At 42.1% G+C, this 27,508-nt stretch overlaps 1 protein-coding gene across 6 annotated transcripts in view; it reads right to left on the minus strand.

The window, feature by feature from the left end:
* Window positions 1-20,783, minus strand: part of LOC125709623 (beta-1,3-galactosyltransferase 1) — a 90,019-nt gene extending 69,236 nt beyond the window's left edge. For 2 of the 6 annotated variants that reach the window (XM_048978254.1, XM_048978253.1), the window contains exon 1: window positions 20,632-20,783. The gene's annotated coding sequence lies outside the window, so the exon portion shown is untranslated. The other 4 variants (XM_048978257.1, XM_048978256.1, XR_007382772.1 and 1 more) reach the window with 3 other exon arrangements.
* Between the last annotated feature and the right edge of the window lie 6,725 nt (window positions 20,784-27,508).

Consider the following 27,508-nt stretch of genomic DNA (forward strand, 5'->3'; position numbering starts at 1 on the left):
ATCAAGTTCTTCAACAAATTAAGGAACACCGTGCATGAACTTTGAGTCGAAACATGTTGATGTCTGTATCCTTACTGCACTTTTCCTATACGCATACTGGCAATATGCATCTGACTTAAAAACACAGATCAGAGGAAAATTACCTCTGTAGCGTGAGATATATGAATTCAGAGTAGGTATGATGGGCTGACATCTTGCGAAATCAGGTCGTTGAATGAACCCCTCCATGAAGAACCAGCACAACAGTCACTGACCCCTCCCACATGGGGCACCACCTGTTCCAGAAAACATCCTAGAAAACATGCATAAACCCCCAAACGGCTACCATACTTCTGGCTACATCATGAGAGCAGCCTTCAAGGTTAAAGAGTGACTGTGGCTGAATGAACCTCCACCCCCCTCCCTCGCACACACACATACACCCACCACCCACACGATCATTAGCAAGCTGGAACAGGACAGGATCTATTGTTGTTTCAGTACAAGTTATGTATATTTATGCACTCGTTTGCAGTAATTTGCAAGCCGATAAGCTGATAGTGTAGTTTTTCCGGAGTTTGCATGTCTTCCTTTGTGCGTGTGCTTCAGTTTCCTTCAGTCCAAAAACACGAGGTGCCCTCGACTGGCATCCAGGTGGTCCCTTGTCTCATGCCCTGAGCTTCTTGGGATAAATCCAGACTCCGTGAGACCCTGTACTGAATGATGATGTGAAAATCAGATGGATGCCATCACACGCCTCTGAAAGTTTACCCTCTTTGTCCTTGATTGGAAGGGCGTTGGTTCAAATCCTGTGATCGGCAGAGGGATGTCACTGTTGAGCCCTTGAGGAAGAGACTTAACCCCATTGTTACTTGCTCTCTGACACTTGTACGCACCCTGCTTTGGATGTCTGCTGGATGGATTGTATTACACGATCCATTGTATTCGCAGCATTTTGTTTACATCTGCTACTCGTGTACTGTGTGTGATGTCAGGACCAGGAAATGCAGCGGGGGAATTACACAATTACGTGTACACAATCATGTGGTTGTTGAATAAAGTTCTAACATCTGGTTGGAATCTAACAGAAATTCAGTCCTTCTGCTGTATTCTGTAAATTTTTTATTTTTTTTACCAGACACTCATTCACAAAATTTCTAATGAGATTACTCAGCTTATCCAGCTCAGATAGAAGCAGCCAATCAGGAATCAGCATGAAGTGTCTGTCACACTCACACGGGTCGCCGCTTCAGCCGTTCAGTATCTGTTTGAAAAAAAAAAAAAAAAACACATGCAGGGGTCCAGGTCCGACCCCCCCATCCTCAGAATGCAGAGACAACCAGCACTGTCCCTGCCGAGCTGCCCCATCCTGTGTGCCCTTTTTAAAAAACTGGAAATACAAAGCTCGCTACACCTCATTAACCTTACCTCATTACAATGTGGAAATTGCCAGTTATGTAACATAAACATTTCTATTTGTCCTGCATTTTTCCCCGCAGATAAGTAAATTCAGTTAGTAAATGTCATTAATGTAATTCTGTCTGTTTCTGTACGTGCTTTAGTGATATTTTCCAGCAGGATCATTTGTCACCTTTGTACATACATAAGCTTTCATATCATGAAATTTAAATTGAAGTGAACATCCATCCATTCATAAATTTTCCAAACGCTTATCCAGCACAGGGTCACATGGAATCAGGTGTCACAGAGCGTAATGCAGAGATCACTTCGGGCAGGATGCCAGTGACTTGCTAGACACACATATGCACACACTGTGGAGAATTTATAGACGCATATCTGAATATTTTTTTGAACAGATGGAAGAAACTGGAGCGTACAGAGGAAAGCCCATGTGTTTGTGTAGGAGAACATGCAAACTGGGGGGTGGGGGTGGGGGGCAACAGTGCCACCCACTGAACCAATATGTCGCCCTTAACCCTGAATATCTATGACCTGTTATGGAATATTAATAAATGACGAGAATCTCCTACCTTCACCTGGTCATATATGTCAGATGTATGGTTACAGTAATTTTCCCAAATATTGGTAGTAGAATAATGAACATAATTAATCAATAGATTAAATACTATTTTTACATTAAATATTGTGTTACATTGCATTTTTACATTTATGCCGTTGACAAATATACATTGAGAGAATAAGCAGACGTATTTGGTAATCTATTTTCAAGGTATATTGAGGTACTTTGAGAACCAAACGGAAGTGATAAAGTCTGCAGGTTCCTGAAGAGATTTACTGTTTACATCTAGTTGAGCTTCAATTACTGTTAACAGAAAAGCCTGACAGAAGAAGTGATACAATTGCTGTGTTGGTTTGTATCCAGGAAAAATACTAAATTCTCCTAGAAGCTCATTCTTGAGAAGCTCATTAATGTTGATATATTACTGTTCTTTTCCTCTGGTTGCACACAATATATACATCAAATTTTAGGGTGTGATGTCTGGAAGGGTTGTACAGTACTTACACCGGCTTTTGCACATAAGCACATAGATAATTCTTTATTTCCTAATTTTCACCACACTCTCGTACAAGTACCTACACTTTAAAGGAGCTAATCTAATCATGCTTGATGGCATGCTGTAATGATGTGTTTCCAGTTGTTAAAAACTAATGAGATTTTATTACATGCTCGCATCTAAATCTTGTTAAAATTATGACCTGCATTACAATATACTGGAAACTATTCACGGATTCACTTCTGGGACATTCCCAAACATCCCAGCGATGGGAGACGATCTCAGAGTCATTAATCTGCCCAGGACTTACCGTACCTGCCCCCTTATCCCCCACCCCCAATGCCACTCAGGCTGACCATAGCTACTAGATGACTGTGCTAAAGGCCCAACTCATCACCACTCATCATTCCTACCTTCAAAGGCACCATGTACCCTGTCCATATGAAAGCATTTCTATTGCTTTATTGATTACTTAATATCCACAAAAGTGACAAGAGTGAAGGAAAAAAAATATTGTCACAGATACTAGAGAGTTCAACTCCCTCAAATGCTAAGGAGTGATTACTATACTAATCTTTCGCCACAGATTTCGACAGGGGGTAGAAATCTGAGGATTTCACGGAATCAGCTACCAAATACGGCGTACGACAATGAATAGCAAACTCAGTGCTGCTAAAGCCAACGCCATTTGATGGGTATTAAATAAACTGGGGTTTGAGCTCAACACAGAGAAGAACATCCGGTACAAGCCACATGTACAAAAACTGAGTGGTGTTTAAGCCAGAGAGTTCAGGTCCAATGGCAGGTTTGAACACCAAAGCAACTTGGGAATTTAGCCATCAATGTCAATACTGCATGGAGTGTCAAGCGATGCCATTACTGCAAAACAGTGAGCAGCATATGTGAAAACAGTAGGCGACTGAAGCTTCTCTTCAATTTGTCCGTGACGCGACTCTTGGCACCAGAACCTCTCTTAATCCGTAACACCCAGTACGAGAGAGGAAGCAGACTGAGCCACACGACTCACAGCGTGTGAAACGTGCAAATCCCACACTTCCCATGCTGGTATTCGTCACACAGGAATTACAGTGGTTCCCCAAGAAAATAAATAAGTGTGTGCCGTCCCCATATCTCCATGCGACGGAGCCGTAACATCTCCGCGACCGCTTCACAAAAGCCCCCTTTGTCACCCAGCGGTTTCCCAACACAGAACAATCACAGAAACCTCACTGCTATTCACTTTTATCTTTTCATACCTATTCCGCCTATCGGCTCCGTATAAAACATGCAGACAAAGTCTGTACTGTTTACTGAGCGCTCCACAAGACAATTTGAACCGGTCGCCGTGGGGAAATCTTTTAAAAAAACAAACTGTTCAAGGTCCTGGGTTCCATTTATTCCTGTGGCAGTCGATTGGGTACGGTGACGAGGAAATATCCCTTGAGGGGATTCTGTGCAGCTGGAAGTGTTTAAAATGGCCATGACAAGATTATAAGGTTTTCTATAAATGTGGTGTATTGCAGAGCAAAAGAAAATTCGACTTAATTTGAAATCTGCCGAGTGTTCAATGATAGATGAGACAGACGCAGGGTAGAGTGGCTAACTAGCTACAAACCAATACCCCTGTTAAACGACTTGAGAATTCCCACAAATAAAAGGTAACTCTTACGACATGTACTTTTCCAGAGCTATTTCCCCAGGTCGTTTTTCAATAACTTACTCCACAAATGAGTGCAACTACTGCAATAAAGCAACGTGAGGTGCTGTATGTGGTTCTACTTATTATGTAGCCTAATCTGGGAAATGGGGTGAGCAGTAATACAGCCCTTATGCGTTTAGAATGAGGTTTCGTTTAATGGAGGCAGTATCTGAAGCATGCAGTCAGTTTGAGTAATGATGACGGTTTGGGCAGGAACGCTCGGCTCTCGGCATCCTGCACACGGGCATAGAGCAGCGAGTGCGCGAGGCTAATAACATACGCTAATAACACGCCAAGTCCTCCCAAGCACGATTTGCAGCTCTCGCCCAAGACATGCCTTTGAAAGATCGCTCCAGAACAGCAGAGTCAGATCTGAGGCTCTTATAGTCATATGCAGCAGGACCCGTGGGCTTAAGGCACAGGCCCTGAAACACCAGCGGACGCTCCTTTGCTTTGTATCATTTTCAAAGAGATGGGGAGTTGAGATATAACCAGAGAGTAGAGTCTCGCTCGAAAGCAGGGATGTCTCTCCGGAGCGGGTTCAGTCGCGTCCCTGAATCTCCAGGGTTATTGTTTTATATTTTACTCCACATTTCACCCCCTATTCATCACCGTGTCCAATTCTGTGTCAGAAAAAAACACAACCACTGATAGAGACTTTGTTTTGGTGCTAAAGGTCTTGAAGAAACTGGGTATTTTGAAAAAATAACATTTGTGCTGTTTTACCGATTACTTAATATTCACGAAAATGACAAAGAGCGAAGGAAAAAAAATGCAACATTCACACAGACACAGAATTCAACTAACTCCAGTGCTAAGGAGTGATTACTATGCTCATCTTTCAGCACAGATTTAGATAGGGGCTAGGAAGGAGCTTGAGGGAGTAACTGAAGCGGATAGTCAGCAATTAAGCAGAAAAACCCCAAAAGCGGTATAGCTACAAGTGACTACTTCTGAACGCTGTTCATCTGAAGCCTCCCTGCTCTAAATAGCATCGGCACGTGTCAGGCCCAGAAGCTCATTCCGGGTTTTGAATGTGTGCGACACAAGCCTCGGAGATAGCGTCAGATAAACAGGAAATCACTTAAATCACGAAGGACAAAGAAGCCAAGTGCGGACGCTCCCCACCGGCAGGGTGAAGCAATTTTACAGAAAGTACTAACGACTGCGAAGAGATCTCAAAGCTCGTGTAACTGTAGGACTATGGTCGATGCTTACGACTAAAACAGCCAGTAAAAGAGCCAAATAATCTGTTATGTAAGTGAAAATGGATGAGGATATCTGCACAACTAGGAGCCGTCCATGAATATCGCTCATGCACAGCAGAACATCCATTCAACTTCCAACGATGTACCCTGGTCAAGCTGTGGAAGAGACTGGAATCTTTAACAGGCAAATAGGGCAAAAGGTGCCCCCAGAATGGGATGCCAGTCGACTGCAGGGCAAACACATTCACAAACTAGAGGGTATGAACGGGCAGAACATGCAAAGGCCACAGAGAGTGCAGAGGATGTCAAGCCACCAATCCTGAGCCACCATGTCACCTCGAGCAAAACATATTTGTGGGATTATTCGCTAAACGATAAAGGAACATGTCACAGAACTATATATGACAAACAACCTATTAAGTACACAAAATAACATCTTCCCCCATTTGTTAAACACACTGTTTCAAATTGGTTATCAGATTACCCGTTACAGCTTCTCACTTTCTGGGTCATATGCGGAAAGTGCTTTTTTTTCCCTCTCTTTTGTTTGTTTGTTTCATTTTCCACAATCCAATAAATCATCATTGTATTAAAGATAAAAAGGATTTGCTGCGTAGATCTGATCAACTTTTGGACTCGAGGGGCAAACAAGAAGTACTTTTCTGAGACAGTAATCCTTCTCTGGCAGAAAACGAAGATGGCGGGGGTGTTACGAGGGTGTAAGAGAAGTGCATATTCCTACACAAAGCTGGAGAACAAAAAAATACTAAACCACGTTAATCTATTCACTCCCAGCCATAAACCATAATGTTGGAGTAATACTGTATGAGAAATTTTATGAAAAAGTATTAAACAATGGGTAGAAAACTATGCTAATTATTGTCATTGGATCACCAACAGCTGGTACTGTAAGCCTGAAAGAACAAATCATCTGCTAACTAAGAAAAGAGTTAATGGCCAGATTTCATTATTAATTAATTTTTGAATATTGGTATGTGCACATCACATTCACTTACAGTCAGGTTGCCTGAAAGGCCTGAGCATCCATTCATGCTACAAAGGGTGTAATAACTGTTATAATAACTCTAAGACAACATGACACAGAGACGTCTAGTAAAGTTTGCTTTGAATTGGTGACTGTGGGGGACAATGCACACCCCTTTTATTTTCAGATTATGTATTTCTATATATTTTTACAGTACTGTATTACTAATTACACTCTGTGCATTCGAAGTGCATCAGCAATGAGGATCCCGCGAGCCGTTTCACTCTCAGAGAAACGTGCCACATGGCCGTAGTGCCGTAACTGATGCTCCCTCCCAATGCAGGCAATGTGCCTCATTCGGGACTCCTCTAGCAACCGCGCATTCGACACAAAGTCAAACCAGCGGTACGCAAGGATTTTCCAAACATACATATTACTAAAGGAGTCCAGTCTTCGTCACAGTTCACTGGATAGAGTTCATGTCTCACAGCCATACAGCAAGACAGGGAGCACCAGGACTGGATCTGGATCTTCGTTCATCCACAGCATAAATTCATTTAAGACAAAAAAGAAACCCAAACAGAACATCCATTCAACTTCCAACAATGTACCCTCTTACAAAGATACCAGGAGCGCCACACACCCCTTTCCAGCGACCTCATGGTCATGCATGCTGTCTCAGTCCATCTACTGACTTCATAGGAAGAGTCACCAGGGACATGAATGTCGCTGCCGAGGTTAGTGAACTTCTTGATGTGCTCGACATTCTTTCCACAGACAGACACACTGCTGATGGCTGTGCCCAAGAGGTCATCAAAGGCCTGGATCTTGGTTTTTATCCAGGACACTCGCAAGCCCAGACACTCAGACTCCTCGCTCTGTCTCTCGAGAGCCCCGATCAGAGCCTCCATTGACTCCGCGAAGATCACAGCATTGTCGGCAAAGTCAAGATCAGTTAATCTTTCTTTACCAACAGATGCCCCACAGCCGCTGGACCCCACGACCCTGCCCAGCACCAAGTCCATGCAAATACTGAACAGAGTAGCAGCAAGAACACACCCCCGGCGAAGCCCAGAATCGACTGTGAAGAATGCAGAGGTTCTCCCTTTAATATGCACAGCACTCACGGGACCAATGTACTTTACAGGCCGGCCATGACGTCCAGCAACTTTGGGGGGGGGGGGAGTCTGTGAAGTTTCAGAATGTCCCACAGGGCAGCACGATCAACTGAGCTTTTACAAAAATCAAAAACTCAGAGAAACTCTGCCAATACTCGCGTTAGCTGGTTGAAACAAAATCTTGGTCTGGATTTTTGCTTTCTGGACCTGAACTATCCACCTCTGATGATAATGAAAGTGAAACTAAAAACAAATAAAGCAAAGCACACAGTCCTATAAGCCTAATCTCTGGCCTTGATTGGTTCCCTACTAACATTGTCACTTTAGTTAAAACAAACAGACTTCATAGTAACACAGAGCCATTTATTTATATGATTATTCGCTGGGAGTAAAGCTGAGGCGGACGGCTTGATTCTCCCTGTTGATGACACCTGATGACAGTCCTCTGTCACAATAAGTTGGCAGAAATAAATGGATCCCGAGTAGCCGTGTGTCAAAGAAAGGGAAGAGTGCCGTCACTGTTCAGTTTGGGACTTTAATCCTACATGAGAAGCTGTCACCCAGATATTGTTGAACAAGAGCTTAACAATGGCTAACGCTTGGTACTGGGAAATGGTGCTACCTTCGTATGGCAAAAACCAGGACAGAAACTCAACAGACAAAAGAATTACCCAAACTGTACCCTTCACCCTGGGTCCCCCTCCACAGCGATGTTTCCCAACCCAGTCCTCAGGGACCCACAGGCAATCTACGTTGGAGTAGAAATATGGACTGTCTGGCAGGGCGGGAGAAAAAGCACTGGACCATCTGTGAGTTCATGAGCACCTGGTTTGGAAACACTGCTAAACAGTCATAACACTTTTGGGAAAACCCATAAGCTCTTTAGTTCAAAGGCTCAATTTATGAAATGAATAAAGTCTGCTCAACAACAACATCTTGAACATTTAACTTTCCGCCTCAGAAAAACACATCTGCCAACATATTAACACCTGACCTTCCATGCATGTGGAAACAGAGCAGAAAAGTGAAAGCTGTACTTGTACTGACCGTCTGTAATTCCAAAGCCACACTTCATCCGCTACGAGCTGCTCATTCTATTCTCATCCTTTTATGCACACTGTGACAATGGCCATGACAGTCACACACACCAACAATACCTGTAGCCTTGGTGAGTTCAGAATACCGGGAGAGAAAACAGAGCCTGTACATGCATTCATGCCACCATCTTCCATTCAAGAGTCAAAATGTCCACACTGTTAGCAAGGCATACAAAAAAGATATGCTGTCATGTCTTTCCAGTACCATACTGTAAGTAGAACATTTTTGTAAATATTATTAGCATGGCTGGATAATAGAATATGTCCCTTAATACTACATCTAAGGTGTAGATTTGGGTCTGCAGGGTAGGGACATACCCCTACCAATAATATGAGGGTACCGTGTATGTTTAGGGGGGGGGATTCGGGGCTGATTTGGTTCCTACCAGTGTAGAAACTAAATGTATGTTCTTGCTGATTCCAGATATTTATCCCCATCTTTTGTAAACATTACCGAGTTATTAACACGTCCCATCCAGGGCTACGCCTCATGCCCTCATATCCTAGGATAAGCTGTCTGTGGTTATGGAGTCCAGAGAGATGCTATTATCATCCTTGACAGGAATGATTCCCAGGCCTGAAACGTCAACACTGCACGCGTGATGACTTTCTGATAGCTAAGTGGATGCACCATTTCCCAAAAGTAAGTAAACATCCCCTGACTAACAGTGATGTAGACTGTAGCGCGCCCCCCCCCCTCGTAATCTTCCATCTTGGTCTCCGATTGCCTGCCAGTGACTATGCGACCCAGCTGTGTGGCACTGCAAGCGGATCTGCATTTAATACAGTATAATATGAGTGCTGCCCACTGCTTTGCCCCGACCCTGAACATGCACAGTAAATGCCCCCACGCCCCCATGCCATGGGTGTTCCCTTTTATGTGTAAGCCCACCCTGATTATTAAAAATGAAAGCATGAAATATCTATGCTAAGCAAAAAACTGCGAAAAAGCGAGCAGGCCCTGTGTGCAGTGACAAATCATCTCTACCCCACTGCAAGCCCTATATATGTTTGTCGCAACAACTATGCTGATACCAACAGAATAGCGTTGATCAGTGATATAACATAAACTCTTCCTGCAATCCTGATTTTTACCTTTTTCCCTCCAAAAAGACTCTTCTTATTCCTCTCATAAGAGGTACAGCATAATGTACAGCAAAACTTGATGTGTGGTGACAGTTTCCAGGTTGGTCAACTGACTGCTTTTTTTAAGAGCCTATGAGTGATCAGAGTAACTCACACAGCGCCCCCAGCATATGAGGACAATGTCAAATGGAAAAAAATGGAGGACACACCGATACATTTCTAAAGCTGATTAGTTTGCAGCACGAAAAGGTATCGCATTTCCTGCTTCGCTGGAGGTGAAAAGCGATTTCCTTTTGCTCTGCTGCCCCGGGAGGCCATTTTCCACCAGCTCACCGACGTGAAGGACAGGAAGTCAAATGTAGCAGAGCAGGAGACGGGGCTCCGCCTCGCAGACGAGAGTTCTCAACACGCCGGGGCTGCCATCTTGGGCCATGACACGTTTTCTCACTGGAACCTTCGCTCATGTCGAGGTACCGATGACATAAATCGATGGCAGGAAAGGCTTCAGGAATTCACCTGGGGGGGGGTCTAACAAATCTATAGTGATTCGTCTCGCATGACTCAGGTATATCTTTTTAGTGTCTACCACTTTATTTCTGGGAGACGCCAGCTGCAGATTCACTCATCAAACTGCTAGGGAGCCCCATGGGGAAGCACTTAAGAACAGGCAAAAGGTGCCCTAGCATAAGGTTAATGTCCTGAAAAAAAATACATTATAATTAATTTAAATCTCAAGATCCCTTTTTTGCCTGGTTCCTAATACAAATTTACCAGGATCAGGCTCCCCAGTTTAATTACTAGGAGTGATATGAGCAGCAGCCTGCCAGCACAGTGGCTTGGTGGGTAAAACTGCAGTGTCACGCCAGTAGGGGTTGGGGCTCAAATCCCACCCCTGCTCTTTCTGTGAGTAGTTCGTGCATAGCAATTTCTAACCCACAGTATGAAGATGTGATCATGTGAAGTGATGAGTCAAAATTATGAGTATGAACCCTACAAAGGATTAACATCCTGTTCAAGGTATACCCTTCGTGTGATAGGTTCAATGTGACCTGTACTACATAGGTATCAATGGAAGTTTGTGGTAGAGGCACTAGACATCTTTAGTGCTATTCTCTGTAGTATTTCTGGCTGTCAGTGTCACAACTCTGCTGATGTGACTCCCACTTAATCCCGTCTAGCCTTCTCTGGTGTGAACACAGAAGACGGTTCAAAGACGGTGAAATATAATTAACGGTCCATAAAGGTTGGCACTGCAACCTCGGTTCAGCAGGCCGCATGTAGAAGGTTGATAGAGGCCAGCGAGAGCGATTTTGGAGTGAAAAGAGATGCTATCATCTCACCACCTGTGGGGGCAACGCGGAGCATTAACTTCACATGGAGATGGAACAGAACACGATGAACTGCAGGCCAAGAAACACAAAGGAAAAGAAAAGATGCTGATTATAGAAAGTGAAACTCACAAATCCATAGCAACTTGAAAAAAGCTCAATGACCCAAATTGGCAGAAGGGCTCGAAAATCATTAGACAGAAAGCAGTCTGTGAGACGCGAAATCACTTCCTTGAAGTTACTACAGAAGGTTGGCTTAGATACATTCAGCACTGTTGTAATGGCTGTTACGATATATGGTCTGCTTCCAGCAATGGAGTACAATGTACTGTATGTTATGCTCCCAGAGTGAGGTCACGGCAGATTTGGGAAAAGGGCGGAGCCTTAAAATTTGATTTTTGCAAACATACAGTCAAAAGTCTGGACACACCTAGCCACGTCAAGTCAGATTTATTCATAGAGCGCATTCAAAAAGCAACACTTTTGCTGTATAATGCATATGGACAAATTCACATGACAAAAGTAAAAGGTTAGAAAGAAAAAATAAAATGTAAACAGACAGTTCTTCAGCGACATTGCATCAGGGTGTTTCAAAAGCCAAAGAATAAAAGTCTTTAGAAAAGGATTTAATGGAAATATCGGAGGATGACCTATTGTAAAACGGAAGCGTGTTCCGTTACTGAAGAAACCTGATCGCCTTTACATTTTAAGCAGGATAAAAGCAACTGATCAGAGGATCTAGGAGTACATGGTGTGGAGTGATGGTTTAGAAGTTCAATGATGTGTTGTGGGACCAAACCGTGCAGTCAGACTTTTCTATGGGTAGCCAGACCTTATGGGTAGAGAGTTCAAGGCGGATGTCTTTTCTTGGTTCCTGTTAGAAACCTGGCTGTAGCATCGAGGGCAAATTGCAAGTGACACAAGAGGGCCTGTTGTATTCCAACATAAAGGAACAACAAGAGAACGACTCTAAGCACACCTCAAGGTTATGTAGTAAGTATTATCTTGTGAACAAGGAAAGAGATGGAGTGCTGTGACAGGTGACCTGGCCCCCACAATCCCCCGACCGAAACCCCACAGAGCTGGTTGGGGATGAGTTGTATTGAAGCGTAGGTGAATTGTAGCCCAGAACTTGTGGAAACTCCTTCAGGACTGTCGGAGGCGCGTTCCAGGTGGCTACATCTGGAAGATTGTTGGAAAGGAGCTATTTTAAAGAGTCTAAAATGTGAGAAAAAATTGATATGTTCAACCTTCTTCTTGGTTGTTGTGATGTTTGATATGTATTTCATCATTGCTTGCATCATTGCTTCAATGTCTTTTACTAAGAGCTTAATAATATTGCTAAAATAGAGACAAATGCATTAAATGCATGTGTGTCCAGACTTTTTACTAGTACTGTATAAGTAATGAGTTACGTGAAAAATACACATCCACCTCCGAACCACTTACCCAGAACGGGGTTGTCGTCAGCCTGATGCCTGTCGTAGGCAGCACAAGGCACAAGGCAAGGGACACCGTTTTCCCCAACTGCACAACATCATAATCATGAACATTTACACAGATATTCTCGGGGGTATAATTGGTGGAATTGGTGGGATGCTGATAAATTTGTGAAACCTCAATATCGGCTGATTTTATGGGGTCAAGGCACGGCACTCTACATGTACACAGGACAGTCTGTGTATATTCGCAAACCTTGATGTGACTCTCTCATTCCTGGGAGTCATGACTAGCAAAAATGGAATGCGATTGCAGGTCCCATCATTTTGAATTCTTTGATTCCTTTGCTGGTGAGGGAACTTAGCAATAAGCAGCAGATTAGTCCTTTTGTTTCCAGCGTGTGGGTGATCATCCATCTGCGCACTTTCCTGTCTTCTAGCCTCTCCTTAATCTCACCATTTTCACAAAAATGAAGTTGCCTGTTTGGGCAGAAGTAAAAAAAAAAATTGCAGCATACAGATGTTGGTTTCACATCCTACAAGTGAAAAAAGAGACATTTTGCAGAGAGTATAAACTCAACTCTCCACAGAAATTTCTAGCGCATATGTTCAGCAGCCATTTTATTAGGTAACCCTGTGCAGTATCAAATAAGACCCCCTTTTATCTCCAGAATGATTTCAAGGGTTGACCAGTTTGAAGATGCCTCTCTTTTCACTGCTGTTGTGCTGATCTATTTTAGCACTTGTGGACTTCCTGTTAACTTTAACAAACCTGGTCATTCTCCTGTCTCAATTACGAGACGTTTTCAGCAATGGAACTGTTATTTTGTTCATGATACCATACCCTATAAAGTCTAGACACTGTAGTCAGGGACAGTTCAAAGATTGCTCTTTCAAAAGTGGGTGGTACAAGAATTTTTGTAATTCATACAGAGGGGTCAACCTTACCATTAGCCAATCATATGTTTTGAATCGGTGTGTGACGGGGGGGGCACTCTGGGATCCAATCAGCATTCAGCTGGGACCAGTGCCCTTGTAGCCCCGCCCCTGTATATGCTCCTGACATTGTTGTGCAAAAATCTCTTAATGGTGGCCGTCTCTGAGATCGGGGAACAATAAGATCTGGCGCCAACAATCACACCACATTCAGAATCACTCAGATCAAGTGTCTAAGCTGTTCAATCGCAGCAAGTGACCCTTCTGAATCGGTGTCAATGCTGTATGTATTCAGTTGGAGCCACATGATTCACTATTTGTATCTAATATAGTAAGCAGGCCCCTGCTCCACATATTACAGCGTCCTTGTATTGTGATGAAAGGATCCATCATTAGAGGAAATCAAACTACTCAGACATTCAAAGTTGTTTGTTTCAGGATTCTCTGGGTAATCTCCTGCATAACAGCAGTTCCTAAACACACTGGAAAATTAAACCAAGCAGACAAAGCTGATTCTTAAACGGCACATCCACGGTATTTTAGACACACGACGGATGGAATAAGGAATAAGCAGGTGTGTTATTTTAGGGGGATTGGGTGAAAGAAATCTGTGATTTACCGTAAAGATTCCGTATTATTCCTGACCTTTCAATCAGAGGTGATGCTGATTCCCCGGTAACAATGTGGCAAATCTGCCACACAACAAGCATAAGACTCCGTAATTCTCAGTATCAGCAGTCTGTACAATGCAACATAAATATCTCTCCTAAAATCATTACTATTCTTAAGGCATGTCCATGCAAGAATAAGGAACAGCGCGTAAAAATGATAAAAAAACATGAGGTACAAAACTCACTTAATGACCTTAACTTGACACCTCAAAATAAAGGACTACAAAGACTGTTTCAGAGATACTGGATTCAGAGAGAGAAATTTGTTCAAGTCATAATGTAGAAGGACGGAGGTTCGTGGTGAAAATAGCAAATGTCTTTAAGTATATAGTTTGAAGAAAGAATAGAGAAGTTATCTAAAGAACCAAAATGTGCTCAGTAGAGTTGCTGAAATCCTCTTACAGTGCAACTGCGAAAACAGATAATATTGTAAAGATACCAAGAAGATATCCCAGCATGGAACAAGGAAAGCCTCCCAAAATGCTTTCAGCTCAACACCACTAAATGGGACAGTTTCCAAGCTAACAAAGGAAGCATGGTCTTTACGTGTAATAGTTATGACCGGCAACATAACATACATTTTTATAAACACACACATCAAACAATGGAATAGTACTATTTTTTTGCAGCTGAATATTTTAAGAGCAGTTCAGATGAAGCACATTTGATAACTGTAACGAGCAACTGTCATGATACAAGTCAGAGTCCTCAACCACTAAGCCCCCTGCTGTTGGAAACGCGAGCATTCACTGCCAGTATCAAACAAACACTGCAGCCTGAATAATAGACAGGACAACTGTGTAACGCACACAACAGTTACCTAAAATTTGTTTGTCGGAAGCCTAAAGATAATTTGAACAAGAAAGCATGTCAATATAGCTGCATAATTAGTGTAGGAGTTTGTGATAACAGGATGTATGTGTAATTATGCAAATCAAAACTAAAAGCTAAATTAAAAACAGAACTCTGATGTTATTAAAACAACATATTATACCTTTTACTAATCATGTCACTCATATGGGAGGCAGATCTGGAAAACGGAATTGCAGTAACGTCATTACAGAGCATTCAACACACCTGCTACGGGCTCTTTTCATAGCACAACTCAACCCGAAGGTCACCGTCACATTAATTCCTGACTCCAGTGTGCTGGCTGTGTTACTCATAAATAAATGTTTGCAGAGGTAATTACTGTAACTGTCTGGAGAGTCTTTAGGGTTGCATTTGTGACATTGTGGGGAAACATGCATACAGCTGTTTAAGAAGAGGTCTTTTAACCAGTCTTATATGTCAAGCGCAATCGCACTGTCAGTGACACATGATGGACAGCGTGTCGTCAGCCACCCCGGAATGAAGGGGAAATATTCACAGCAGGGAGAGACTTTAGATATTCCCATCAAGGCACTGCAAGTGCTCCAGTGACGAGACCTGGAGAGGAATAATGGCTTCGTGCTGCCACTGGAGAGGTAACAGCACTGTGCTGTTGGATGGGATTACAGCTCAGTCCCCAGGAGCTCGAGACAAGGAGGAAGGTGTGCTGTTCCTGGATTTTCGCACGCTTAAGGAGGCAGACTACATCTCAGGATCAGGCAGCTACAGCAGCTGAGGATGAGAATCTTCCACACACTGTTGGCACATGACCCTTGACCCTTACTGTAGCTAATATGCATTGCATCTGGACAAATTCTGCCAGTAGATATAAATGAACATCCCCCTCATGTTCCATAAACGCTTATCCAGTACAGGGAACAGGAAACGTTGGGCACACTGCCAGAGGACACTCTGGATGGCCGGCCACACCAGCACACACAAAATCACATGCTATGGGCAGTATTGTGGGGGACACTCATACAAACAATGGGAGAATACGCCATACACAGAGCCAATAGAAGACATCAAAAAAGAACAGCACATGTAAATACTAACCCTCTTTTGTCATCCTGGAGGCGAATGGGTGACCATCATCACCCAACGTGCTGCACGGCCCTCCTATGTAACAAAGTTCTTCCTCCTTTACTGTTGCTTTAGTAATGCACCACACATCGGAGAAACACGCTTTTCAATGCAAAATCTCACCAAACAATGTCTTTCTCGATTTAGCAGACAAAAAAAGCCTTCAAGAACTTTGTAATAGATCTTATCAGGGCAGTGAAAATGAGAGAGAGAGAGAGAGAGAGAGAGAGAAACTCGAATCAAAATGGTAAGAGCACCTACTATTGTAAAGTCATCTTATGCAAAACTGACAAGCATATTATTTGCCAAAAAAAAAAATCAGTCTCACAGAAAACTGAAATGAAAGTTAGTTGCCTCAGAAAAAACGATGCAAAGAGACAGTTGGGAATCAATTCCCTGGTGACTCACGCAGGTCAGACCCAGGAATATGTTTACACGAATAATTTCCATCACAAAACATAAGTACAAGCCTCACGTCGTGTTGAACATTGCAGTATCCCCCTCCCCAAACTGTACCAAAATATGGAAAAAGACAACAATTCCTTCCATTTCCATTTCCATAATAGCGGAGAACGTCACTTCGTGTTACTCACCCAGGCTGAAACAGTGATCGGTGTAGCGAGAATAATGACACCAAGCCCAAAGGGCGCAGACTTCCAGGGGACTCCAACATACTTTGGACTTGCACTCATGGTAAACAGAGTTGCCAAAACCTTAATAAGAGCCAGAGTTTGCTCTAGAGATACCCAAAGATGCCAAAAAGGAGCGGTAATCAGCGAAGGTGCCGCACATGTTCATATCCTCACGACCGAAAACACTGGAGCAGCAAAGGGAAAATGATGCCGCTTCGCATATAAACACCCTCAGTGAAATTCCGTCTGTAAAAATAAATCCCCAAAGAAGACAGCGGGCATATCAAAATATCCCATATTTATATGGAGTGGGTGACTTTAGTGCGCTTTATTTTTAGCATAAAATGAACATCTATATGAAAAACAAGGAAGCGGAGTTTTGAGAATGAGGACAAAAGCTGTTTACCTCAAAAATATTTTAAGAGTAAAAGCATATCTCAGACACCATTTCAGTGCATTTAAAAATTTCAATTATGTATGTAATTCCATCAAATTAAATCAAATGTATTTACAATATGAAATCTTTAAATATTAATATCATATTTGCAGGCTGTATCCTGCAACACTGGGGTTTAAATATTTAGTTAGGATTTGGTCTTAGTAAAATCACAGCTGTGTAACTAAGGTGGACCAGTGGTTTTTACCTTCTCATTGTCCGGGGGTTTCTGGCTGGATTCAGGGGCACCTTATATACCACCACGAATTATACTGGTATGGACGAAGGCTTTGGTCTGGAAAGCTTTTCTCAAGTCAAACCTAAAACCTTCTTTGAACAGTTTAGAAGGACTCATTCTGCATTGCACCGAAATATCACTAAAAACAAGTGCTTAGGCCATCAAAAGCCACCAGTAAATTCAAAACTTAATCACTCCCAAGTCATATAGTATATGTGCTGTAATTAATGTGAATATAATGCTGCGAGTTGTTGTAATCATTTTCCCCTAAGAGAGGGCCCATTAACAGCTCCGCAATAATACCTTTTCAACAATCATGGCATCTGCTTTCAGTCAATTATTGATTTTACACATATGCTATTCGAGATTAACAGGACACATTTCTGCTCAGGCACATTCTGTCCCTGCCTAAGCTGAGGACCTCATTACCCTACCTGTACGGACATGTACCTCACTAAGAATTTAGCAACGGTATTTTTTATGGTGTGAAAAATTCTGATATTCACCTATGGCTTTTCTGTCTTTACAATGCTACAGCATTTATTCGGGAAAACTGAAAACTCTGCGAAGATCGTTGCCTTTCTGTGGACGTAACGTTATATCGTTTCATTTTAGAAGATGAACTTGTGCGATAGCAGAGATAGCAGAACAAAAATGCTGCATTGATCTCCCACATGAGGAAATAAAGCTTTTGTTTCTCTCTTTGCCTTTTCTTTTGAAGTTAATTTCCATCATGTCCAAGTTGGGAAAAGTATCCACCACTACCACCACCCCCCCCCCCCCCCCCCCCAACGTTGGTAGGGGCCAAATCTGCCCGGAAGGCCTAACCCCCCCCCCCCCCAAAAAAAAAAAAAAAAACATAAATAAAATAACACACACACACCACTCCCACAATATTAGCTGAGACTTGGGACATGAACCTGCCATCCACGCCCAAATCTACGCTCTTGAAACAAATTCCATTGTTTTGCATATTTCAGAATGTAATTATATTTGAAGTATATATGCATATTGAATTATCAACATCAAATACACTGTACAAGTGAAAGCACCCATTAGGTATGTTGCAAACTGCTTTGAAAACTGAGTAAAACTGGCATTTTCATAATTTTTTTTCATCATATCCCTGCTATTTTTATTTGTACAGTGCCTGTGTGACATGTGTACAGTGCACTGAATAAGCTTATGCGTGACTGTTTGTACAAACAGCATTCTCAGGGATCCACTTCATATGGACACTCTAAACATGCATTATTTACAGCTATGTTTACTTATTTAGCCAGTAAAATGTGCCGCTTTCAGTGGAAAAACAAGCATAACATTCACTCGTTTCACACAATAATAACCAATAAACCATGCTTACACCTCCTTAAGTACAGTGATCCCCTGCAGAGTCCACGCAGCTAAAACACCCTTCGTCTGATCATGGATCTTTGTCTCTGTCCGCTTTATAAACCTCTCTTAAATATATATATCATTCGATCCCACTACGCCGTCGCCACCAGAGCCTATTATACACAAACGGTCAGAGATGACATTTGGCTGTACTGTATCACTCTTCTTACGCGCGCAGTGTGTCTGAAAGCGCGAGCAGACGCTCCTCCACAGCGCTCCCATGCACAGCGTATTAAACAAAGGTCTTCCAGTGCTTGCATGGCACACGCAACTTCACAGACTGCTTCTTCGACTGCTTTATTGCCAATTCCAATCACTGAACCACCAAACGTTAAGCCAGTCCTTATCTTTTATGGTGACTTGGGCTATTTGTACACGATGCTGGTCGCTTGTTAGAAACGAAGTACCTAAGCTACAGAACAAAAAGATGGCATTATTGCAGAGTATCTATAATAGAGGGTAGTTACTTTACAGTTGCATAGACAAGCAACAGATGATTTGGACCTATTTTAATACTACGCAGCCATTAATTACTAAATAATAAACTAAAATACCCCTATCAGTCGGAAGCCAGCTCCACTAGGTCGTTTATAAGGTTAAATACTTGCCAAAAACATGCAATATTCAGGTGAACAGTATCGTGAGTCCTCCACTGAGAAGAGAATCTGGGCTGTTTAATAACATCGGTCTTTATGTGTGATTTGGGGCAGCTACAAATATCTGAAAGTTATGATCGGCAAAACATTACACAATAGTAGCCGCCGTTACACGAATGCACAGCAGACTACAACTACTAGTAGTTAATATTTTAATTGAAAATTAATTATGCATATGTTTACTTAGGCTGGGCGTTTTCTTTACCTAGAAATATAATTCACTGGATTATTACACATCACACGTTCCGGCTGCTACTATCATCATTATTCTACAATAGGTTCCATAATACTCGCATAATCATCGCTATTTACATTCCTAATTTTATAATAAAGTAATCATCCGCCTGCTTCAATAAAACAGTTTCTCTGTTTCACACTGACTATGTAACCAACGGCCAACAATAATAGGCTATATACGATCAAAATGAGCCTAACATCTCGAAGGGATGTGTAATGCATCGCAAACGGCACCTTCAAATACTACGATCGCAGGAAAATGAGCGCAATAAATAAAAAGGGGAAAACTTTTCTATCAGGAAACGCCGAACCTTTTGCGCTGCGGAGCCCTATTATTACGCTACACGCATTTAAATTTGGCAATAAGTGGAGAAGGTGCTGGTCGGCGATGTACTACGTTCATCTCACATTTACTTAATGGCAACGCTATTTCACTAAGCAATACTGATTACTGCGATCAGAGTATTTTTTTTTAATGCTTTAAATACCGAAGTCTTTTACGTCTGATCTGCATGTTGCTTTGCTTTCGGTATGTAATTTTAATATCTGTGCATCTCGTCTCCGTTTTATGCACTTTGAAAACACAACACGTGTGATCGCCTTTCTCCGGTAAACGCTAAGAATAATGCGCCTCTCGCTCGAGCCATAAAATGCAAGATAAGGACCACTAGGTTAAATATTTAAAAAATACGAACGACACAACCCGCCGTAAAAGCGGGTTGTGAGACACAAAGGCTTAATGAAAGAATACACTGTAGCCCGGGATGATGACAAACGCGGCTGCCGCAAAGTCCTACGCTGGAAGTATGACTCTAATAGAGGACACGTATAAGGCTTGGGGAAAAGGATCAGATCGGAGTGGTTCAAACATTAAGAACCTGCTAATGGGGAACAATAAATGCTCTGCTCACCTGAGAAGAAATTAAGTAATTAAATACAGAAGAGACCTTTAACCAGAATCTTCCATGGCAAGTGCTTTAAATGTTTGCAAGCATTTCGCTTTACCCACATACCCGCTGCGCCACGAAATAAATGATATATTAATAGGAAGATAAATATACTTGCAAGTCCCGATGTCTCCATCCCGCTGCTGATGTTACAGCAGATCCCCAATCGGCATCTGCGGCCAGGAGGCTATCTGTCTCTAGTAAAGGCGAAAGCGGAGCGGACGGCGGCGGCTTTAGTCTGACAAGATACCCGCCCAATCGGAGGCTCAGAGAACGGAGTTGCGGCCAATCCTCCCGACAGAAAGCGAGCCTGTGCAGCAGGGTAGATTGTCCTTTAAAACGTGTCATTTTTTTTCCTCTCACCTAGTTCACTTGCAGAAATTCTGCGCTCCACACTTCAGATACTTCAGCACATTCAAAGTGATGAGAGGTTCAATCGGGGCTATTTTTATACGTCTTGTGTGCTTTTCTTCAACTAGGTTACACGTGTGATAATAATAATATTAACGACAACAACAATAATATAGTTAGAAATATTTAAGGGTTACATATGTTATAGAAATCTAAACCAAACGTTATCTAATCTGTGTCTATAAAATGATATTTAGCAATCAAACAACCCTTTGTTGTAAATATACTACAGAATGTAACTGAATACCAATATTTTAGTATTTATTAAATGTAACATCGCAACACAATCCAAAATGATCTGTTCACGTTTGAAATGCCGAGTAAATTGCATTCCGTTCCTCTTGTCTTAGACTCGTATGGGTGCGCAGTTCAGAATAATGTTTCCATTTGAAGCTTTATAGACTGTGGTATAGATGTGATATGAATGATATGTGCTTTTATAACCCATTGATTTTCACTGATTGTCATTGAAAGTTGTTCTGATGTTTAGTACAGTAGCGCGAAGGGGGAGACAACGGGGATACATTCGCATTTTATGGATTTCGATTTATCTTCCGACCTGTTAGCCTTAATATTTGTTTAACATATTTTTCGCAAACGAATGCAAGAGTGACAGCAAATACGGCGATAAGAGAAGAAGAGACCGCAGCTCCCCGTTGTTCTATTTAAAATAAGTGAGTTCTATTGGAATTACGCTGTGACATAATTTTTGTATTTGAACGTTTAGAGGATACGGAATCCCGTCCAAAGGGATGTGTATGAACGCATGTATACAGTCACTGGCCATCTTATTAGGTACACCTTGCTAGTATGGGTTGAACCCCCTTTTGCTTTCAGAACTGCTTTAAATTAATTATTCTTGCCATAGACAAGAATATGCCTTGTCTTCAACAAGGTGATTTGTTGGCTGTACCTTAGCGATGCAAATCTTCCATTTCACTACATCCCATAGGTGCTCTATGGCTGAGATCTGGTGACTGTGGAAGCCAGTTGAATATAGGAAACTCATGTGAGGTTTCAATATATAATATATGTATAAAAACTGTGTACTGTTAACTCATATGAGGTTTGTGACATGGAGCGTTATACTGCTGGAAGTAGCCATTAGAAGCTGGATAGACTGTACTCATAAAGGGATGGACATGGTCAGCAACAATACTCAGGTGGGCTGTGGCATTTAAACGATGCTCAGTTCGTGCTAAGGGGACCAAAGTGTGCCAAGGAAATAGCCCCCACACACTTACACCAACAGCAGTGGCCTGAATTGTTGATGCAAGACTGGTGCCAAATTCCACCCCTGCCTTCTGAATATCGCAGCAGAAACCAAGACTCATATGACCAGGCAACGTTTTTTCCCATTTCTTACATTGTCCAGTTTTGATGAACCCATGTCCGCTGTAGCCTCAGTTTCATGATCCTGGTTGACAAGAGTAGCACCTGGTGTGGTTTGTTACAGCTGTATCCCATCTGCTCTAAGGCTTGATGCGTTGTGCATTCAGAGATACTCTTCTGCATATCTTGGTTGTAGCAAGTTGGTCTTTGAAATATTGTTGTCTTTCTATCAGTTTGAACAAGTCTGGCCATTCTTTGCTATGACAGGGTGAAGGAAAGAGGAACTATCCATGGATTGGTCCACCACAAACAAAAGACTATTAAACTTAAAATAGAACACAAAGGGGACATTGGAAAGTAAAAGAACCCTGAGGGATTGTATTAGGATGAATTTGCGAACGATTACATCGCCCACGTGGCATAGAATTAATCCTTCTACTGTAATATTCTGCGAAGTTGTGATTGTGGATTAATTCTGATCATGTATGGACTAATCATCCTAAAATTCAGATAAATCGTCCATGATTCACCCAAAATACTATTGAACTGCCCAAACATGTTATTTTTTACCGATCACTTGTAAAACCTATTTTGTCATAAATACCTTGTGTCTCATAAAAAGAAGCCAGGATGCTTATCTGGTGCATTAGATCAGCATACAGGATGCTTATCTGGTGCATTAGATCAGCATACAGGATGCTTATCCTGGTTTCGGGAGACAGGGGAGGGTCGTTATACAGCACCTTATGTTGCCTTCAGTCACCGCTCGTGATAATAATTCACATTTTCTATATTTTATTGTTTCTTTTCTATACATACTTGTTCGTATGATACATGCTATTCTATATTCTTGTAGTACAAGGTTATTTTGCATTACTTTCGATACAATAGCTTGGTATTGATGTCAATGCGAGGTTATTTTGTCTTACTTATTAAAGTGTTTTTGAGTGAACCTAAACGTGCCTGTTTGTTCCTTCAACAGCCCGATATACCTCACACATCCATTTTAATACAGGCATCAAAACCAGAACAGAGTACAAGAGTATAAATTAATCACAATGGAAACAAACACTTATCAGGGAACCAGAGCGGAACTGGGAGCAGAACTGGGAGAAACACACACTGTAACAACTACTGTACAGCTACTAACACACAGTAACTTCTACAATGACAGACTAAAGGACAGAAGGAGGACAGACACTTAAATCTACACGGGTAATAAGGGCTAACGATGGGCAGGGTGACACCAAACTGCTGGTTAAATAAGTCACAACTAACAAGCACTGAAACTAGGAAACATTAACAAACACTGAGAGCTACTGTAACAACATTAGGAGGGAACTGGAACAAAAGTACAAAGAGAACAATAATAAAACAAAGCACAAGCAGCATAGAACAAAAACAGGGGCACAAAGCCAAGACACAGAAAAATACCGAACATTAAGGATAAAATAAAACCAATATACATTAAACAAAAGGTGAGGCTGGCCAGCTTGAACTCATGACTGGAGAGTTTCAGCCTCTGAACCACACACTGTACTCGACCCACTGAGCTACGCAGCAGCCGAGGGAGTGGGGAAACACACTAGGGACCGAGGGGCTACAAAGTAGAGAGGGAGTAGAAGGATGGACAGTGACACCTTTTGGCCAAATGGGGACAGAGTCAGATGGGCACCACCCTGCAAATTCTTCTCCAGTCTTTGCCATAAAACATCCAGAGAACCGTCGCTCACTGGACATTTTTTCTTATTCAGCCCATTCTCTGTAAACCCTAGAGATGGTTGCGTGTGAAAATCCCAGTAGATCAGCAGTTCCTGAAATACTCACACCAGCCCGTCTGGCACCAACAACCCTGCCACACTCAAAGTCACATAAGTCACCTTTCACTCCCATTCTGATGTTTGATGTGTATCTCCTGACATATGATTGGTTGATCAGATATTTGCTTCAACAAGCAATTGAATGGATGTACCTAATAAAGTGGCCAGTGATCAGTGATCAGGTCAGTGGTATAGGAGCTTAAGGCGAGATAAGAACAATATTCCTATTTTAACTGCACCACATGTTAACTGTTGTGTTTGCATTTAGTGGGGGGCAGGGGGGGTGCTACAGTATATTGAAGTTAGGTGCATTAACAGTTTCCATGAGTGTCTCTTCTGCGGTGTGTCGGCACCTGCCCAAGATTGGTTCCTGCCTGCGCCCATTGTTCCCAGGATAGACTCCAGTCGCCCCCCCCGCCACTGCAGTTGAGAATAAGCAGTTTCAGAAAATGGATGGATGGATGGGTGGTATCTTTCACTGCAACACAACTTGGCTGTACTGCAGTCATAGTAATAGGCAGAAGAAATTGCTGTTATGTGTCAACTTCACATATACATATTTTAGAATTCATTAGCACCAAGTTGCCACATTTAAGAACAGAGCATTTAAATGTTTCTGTGCACTAATAATTGTATGTCTTTATTTTCTTTTCTGGTACTGTATCATGTTTTAACACCCACCAGGCGCAGACTGGCGATTGGGAAGTTCTTGAGTGTTCCTGGTGGACTGGTCTTGTGAGGGCCAGTCTAGCCAGAGGCACCCAGAGGTCAATCTTGGTGTGTTTCCAAGGCGATTGCAGGAGATGATTAAAGGATAACAGAAAACCTATTTCATCGGTGGCCAACTGGTTGATCGCAAATGGCAAAATATACCAAGGGGGACTCCGCTGGCCAGCAGCAAATTCCCAGGCTGCTTCTGTTGCCAGTTGCACCAATGCAATATATTGATCCCCAGAGGGAAGTTATGAATGTGAGTCATCCTGGAAGGTAGTCCAGCTTACAGTATACACACTGTTTCTGGTTTGTAGAAGGATATTAGGAGCCAATTCACTAGCCAAAAGCAGATATCTACACATTTATTTAGACTGATGTCAGAAGCAGGGCTGACTGTACCATTTCAGCGGTTCTGGGGGGGGGCTTTACCTGGTAGCTCCCCCACAAGAAAACTAAGGATCATTCCTTACTCCGGCCACGGCAGAGTAATCCAGGGGGCCCTAGGTGACCCTTTACCCTGCATGTTGCTAGAGCCCCCTGTCAGTAGCCTACATTCCCGTCCAAGAAAAATGGGTCTTTAAAAAACGTAAAGCATTTTCACTCACTGTATACTCTATAAGTCATCAGGAGACAATTTCTATAGAAGTAACAGCATTATTAAGTTTAATCTCCTATGAAGAAAGTAGGGAGAGGACTAAGAATGAATCTGTATTTTATATGCATTTCCTTTGTAGTAATATTAGCAAGAGCATTTAGCATGGAGACGCTAGACATTAAAATATGGAGACATTCATTCATTCATTCATTCATTCATTCATTACCTCCTGAAAAACCCAGTAGCTGGTGATCAAAATTTCTGCCTTACTCCCCCCAGCTGGGGGACACTTAGTGCAAATTGTGCTCTCCCCCCCCCCCCCTCTGTGTACACTGGTTTCATCTGTAGCTCCAAGCTTGAGTGTCCCAGTATTGTATTAATCACGATAACCTTGTCCGGATTTGTACAGGGTAACTCATGTACAGAAATGTGCACCAAGCTTCACATGCATGCTAAATCTGGATTTTTTTTTCTCCTCTGCGGGCTCTCAGCCTGTCGGGGCTGAATGAACGTTATTCAAATGTTAATATTTCTGCGAAAATCTAGGAAATGGAAGAATAATACTGGTCATATAATCTTGGTTGCAGGACACCCATAATTTGAATTGCCTGTGGGTGGAATATCGCTAATGGGTTAATAGGAAAGGTTAAGTTATTGTCGAGCACAGCCTTCAGTTAGCAAAACTGAAGTCATTAAAAACCTGCAATAATTAGATAACCTGTACTCTGCAGAGACACCAGGTGGCAAAATCTTAGAAAATGAGATAAGATTACATAGTTATTCTTGAACGTTATCGGTGCTACTTAAAAGCAACTAGCTGGAAGACAAAGTTGTGCCAACTCAAAATTTTAATTTCCCTTCACTCCGCGGATCAGCTATGTATGAATCTTTTTCACACCACTAGGCAAAGCGAAGGCATCAAACTGTCTCTATAAAAGGCCGTGGTTAATCGGGAGTCAGGCGTCTTTGAAAAGTACAGACACTCCTCTACTTACAAACTCTCAACTTACGAACTTTCAGACATACAAACGAAGAGGACTGTAAGTCCAAATTGTGTTCCTTGGGCTCCCGTTTCCTGTCCTCAACATCAATTTTTTTTTCCTGCGCGCCAATTCCGCCCAGTACGACGTCTGGCCGCTATTCCCGCCGTGCAGCAGTGTAGCGTGCATACTCCCAGCATCCTAGTTCTTTGTACTTGCGTATACCCTTAAAATGATGCTGAATAATTACTTAAAAATATTTCAAGTTACGGACGGCTGTTCGGAACGTAACTCATTCGTAAGTAGAGGAGCGTCTGTATAACAAAATAAAGTTTTAAATGTCAAAACTATAGTAATAAAATTTGGTATTGAAAAGACAGCATTTTATATTTGAAATCCTATAATATTCTGCATTTTCGAGTGGGAATGTAATAATATTATATAATATTACATTCTGTTTTAATAAGAAGAAGACTAAGAAGATAATAATATTAAGTAGACCCCACCACATATTGTCAGACTCCACAGGCTACATTACAGTTTCAAAATTAATAAATCCTATTTTATAAAATCAATCTCAGTAATTGCCCGTGTCATGTCAATGTAGTATATTTTAAACATCTACTAAAACATGGACCATTAAAAGTTGTGAGCACTTATTTCAAGGTAAACTTTAGAGGGGCACCAAAGCCATGCTTAATGATCCTCAGCACATTCAGATCCCCACAACAGAGGATGAGCCCTTGACCTCTTCACAAGACTGAGTAAACCAGGTGCGCTGAGGTGTAGGTTACAGTGCCCTTCAGAATTACCGCGACCTTTGATAAAAATAGCTGAACGAGGCTATGGGAAAAGAAGTCTTCTTTGTTCACTAACTCAACCTCAAACTATGAGAGAAATCTAACCTTTCGCTGAGATACATTTATTCAATAAAATCCTCACAAATAAAAGTTGTCACAAGTACTGGCACCCTTAACAAAAACTAATTACCATGTATTCACATTCCTATTTTACTTTTTACAAACACACACAAAAATTTAGGAACCTTTAATTTGTGATGCGTGATTTCCTGTTCCACCGGGGAATGAATATGAGGTAACACACAGGCCAACCCCTCTAGTCATCCATCAACATGGGTA

The sequence above is a fragment of the Brienomyrus brachyistius genome, chromosome 16 (assembly GCF_023856365.1).
Source record: "Brienomyrus brachyistius isolate T26 chromosome 16, BBRACH_0.4, whole genome shotgun sequence".
NCBI lineage: Eukaryota > Metazoa > Chordata > Actinopteri > Osteoglossiformes > Mormyridae > Brienomyrus > Brienomyrus brachyistius.